The sequence below is a fragment of the Condylura cristata genome, unplaced genomic scaffold (assembly GCF_000260355.1).
Source record: "Condylura cristata isolate star-nosed mole 26May11 unplaced genomic scaffold, ConCri1.0 scaffold00017, whole genome shotgun sequence".
Classification (NCBI taxonomy): domain Eukaryota; kingdom Metazoa; phylum Chordata; class Mammalia; order Eulipotyphla; family Talpidae; genus Condylura; species Condylura cristata.
This window is the reverse complement of record NW_004567118.1, coordinates 2707757-2711357: the sequence shown is the minus strand read 5'-3', so window position 1 is coordinate 2711357 and position 3601 is coordinate 2707757.

Genomic DNA, 3601 nt, shown 5'->3' with positions numbered 1-3601 from the left:
GGGGATGGGTAACTTCAGGTGTTTGATTTAGAAGTTATATTCTTTGTGTTCCATATTGTATATTCACTGTATTAAAGTCACTTTTCATTAAAGCTTTATATGTTTTGCCTTGTTGCGGCGGATGGCAGAACCCACTTAGAGCAGGCAGGTTTTGGGGCTTCAGGGGTGCCTCTCTCTCCCTGTTCTGGAACAGATTTGCTGCTCTATAACAGTCATCCTAATGAGGTGTTCTTAACTGGGAGTCAAGACCTTCATTCACCAAAAGGCCCAGCTGGCTTTGCGACCAGGGCTGGGCCCCGGCTTGAGGATCCTGCTCTCTTGGTTCCGAAGGCCCCTCTCTGCCTTAATTGAACTAACACTATTGTCTCCGTTTTGACTACAAGAAACTCCTCCTTTCCATGTTACTGCTCAGCCAGGGGAATACTGAGTAAATTCTATTCCCAACACTTAGGGCTAAGTGTTAAATGTTGACCTTGTAAATTGGTTCTCTATCCCATTCTGTACCTTCGCTACCTGATTGATGGGAATTAATCTCAGGTGCTCCTGGTTAGGAATAGATAAGAAGTATAGTTTGGGGCTTTGGGGTGGCTGGCTCTTCTCTGTCAACAATTGTCACGTCTGTTGCACTTTTCTCTGCCCTAAAGCCAGTCTTGACAGAACAGCACTGGCTCAGAGAAGCTGGCCCCAGGGCTGCCCAACCCAGGGCCTGCTCACAGGGAGGCCTAGTCTCTCCTTTTTCCTCCCACAATGGGCTTGATGACCCAGGAGATGCCCTGAAAGTGATTGTTCTGGGGAGAGGAGCTGAGGAATGAGAGAGCTATGTGTCTGTCAAAGTGTAAGCTTTAGCTTTTCTAAATTGTTTACCAAAAACTTTGTATTTGTTCACTAAAATGCTTCCAAATCTTTTAAAAACATTTAAAACACTGTTTTCCATGAAAAGCTTCTGCAGAGCATGAAAACCAGATCAGCAAAACAAAACCAACAGGGGAACTGGTCACCCCAGAGAGTCAGTTATTGATGTTCAATTGCAGCCTGGGGCAGGGGACCCTGCCGTTCTCTCTGCCTTAGTATGACCCCATTACTCCTGCGGCAGCTTTAGAGAGCAAGGACAGGAAAACCCAGCAAGTTTCTATGTCAAAATACAGCTGGTTGCGCACATATTTCTGGATAATCTGACGTTCTGATGTAGATTTCCCGGTTTAATTCTCCCAGAGGCCAGAATTCTCACTGTCCTTATGCAATGATTAAAGCATGCCCCACACAAGGCTTCCTGAATTTTCTTCTGTCCCTACCCCCACCAACCTGCCACCCCACACCAAATACTGACCTTGGACTGCCCGACAGGGAGGTTCAAGCTTCGGTTCCCTTCAGCTGGAAACCCCTTCCTCTTCTTTGCCAGGCAGGCTCATTCTGTTGCAAAGTCATTCTATCCTCTCTTCCTGAGCACGTCCAGGGTGGAGCGGGTTTTCTCTCAGGTTCGTCACCAGACAAGGGAGGTGCCTGGAGCCCTTCAGCCCAACAACACAGGCCAGGCAGATTAACTGGGAGCAAACCAACTCCTGTCCACGATGCCACCCACTGGGAATTGGAGGGAGGGACCAAGGACCCTGCTCCCAAGTGAAGAAAGGGCTCTTGACACGTTCTGGTCAAGACTGAAGAAGGACTTCCACCAGCGAGGGCGTGGAGGAGCCGGCGTGGAGGAGCCAGCATGGATCAGTTAGCTGAAGAACAAGGGACCAGCTCCAGGGATGCCGCTCTGGGCATCAGAGGCTCACCAGACGGGGCTATGTAGGTTTTAGGATTAGGTTTGAGACAAATGAATTGGACGATTGGCTGAGAAGGCAAGGAGAGTATGTAACATGGTGGTTCCCCCCCCCCGGAAAAAGGGAGGTCACACGTGGACTTGGCTGAAGTCCATTTACTGTCGCTAATTGTGACTCTCAGCGGCTGCTCCGGGGTCATGCAGAGCCCATGACCCCTCCGCGGTGAATGTCCCACAGAGGCCACTGCTGGCGGTTCGGCTTGGACTGGTCTGGCCTCAAGGTCTGTAGCTCCTTTTACTTCAGTAATGGCGAATGTGATAATCCGGAAAGATAGCTCAGAAGTGGTGTTAGGCAATGGGCCAAGGAAATGTGTGGCCGGAGGTGCCAGGGCCCAGAGCCATCAGTCTCTAATCTCTTGTCTACCAGCCCCTAGGAACACCAAAATTCTTGTAAAATATCTACAGCGCTGCTGTTTTCTTTCCCCTTTAAGTGCTGCCCGGCCCTGTCCGCGTCCAGGACCCTCCCTGTCTCAGGCTCAGCCTGAGGAACCCTCAGCCTCTCCTGGTTCCCCGTAGGAACTCGGGCTAACAGTGGCCGCCTCATGTCACTTGGCAGAGAATGGAGGCTGCTTTGCTCTTGCAAGAGGAGGGGCTTGTGGGGGGTGAGGCCTGTGGGCTGCTCAGTTAATTCCAGAGCCATCCTCCAGGTCTGCTGAGCCGGCCTGACTGCGAGGCCCATCAGTCCTGCTCAAGGGGAGATAAGAAGGCCTCGGCTACACTTTGCAGCACCCCTGCACTCATCGCCCCACCCCAACAATGAAATGCCTCCCATGCTCCCCTCCAGTCACATAGGGTGCTCCATCTTTCTGCCCCGGCTCCTCCCAGGCTGTTTGTGTTCTCAGCATTATGCTCTAACCTCTCTTGGGCAGCTGGTGGGAATCTGGTTAATGGTATCGGCGCAGTCAGCGGGGTCACACGCTGGAGCAACTAAGGAGGGAAACTGGCTGGGGCTGTGTGGGCAAGTGTGAACCTGGGAGCAGGGAGAAGGGTGCCATCTGGAGGGTGGAGAAAGAGCCCATGGCCTGTCCTTTCTGTCCCTTTCACTTCTTGCCTCCCACCATCTGTGTTATCAGCAAAGCCCTCCCTCCCCTTCCCCTTTCATTCCCCAGCCCTGGTCCTGAGTGTTTGGTTTGGAACAGGACAGAGGCTTACGTGGGCCACTGAATGTCCAGATTCCTGCCTCGGCCCCCACTTCTGAGCCTGACCTGACCCCCAAGTCCCACCCTGCCACACACAACACTCTGCCAGGGTGGCCTGTCTTCAAGAGGCCTTTCGTGCCTCTTGTCCAGCAGCATCACCCAGAGTCAGAACCTTCCAGAGACCGAAAGAGGATTCCTGTGTCCAGGTCCTGCCTGTTTATGTTTCTGTCTCCCAACTGCATTCTGATTCAAGAGCCTGCACACAGTCTTGGAGCTATGGCAACGGCTATCTCCATTATTTTGTCTGTATACTGTCCTGGTGGCCGGCGTGGGTGGGGCTGGACTTAGGAGGTCGAGACCAATGTCAGCCTGACCAGATTCCCCACTGCGCCTCCGTGTGTCACATCAAATGCCACGCCACAGGCTACATCAGCTCAGCTTTCTTTTTTGGTGCTGCCCCAAGATTGGGGAACCCAGTTGGGGAGCACGTGCTGGGCATCGTCCACACCCACCGTGCCCACTTCAAGTGGACCTGGATGTAAGAGGTAAGACATCCTGCATGGGTGAAGATTCTGGGCCTGGGCTGAAACCTTCATGCCCAGCTTTAAAGACTTTCATTGAAACATTAACACTTTTTTTT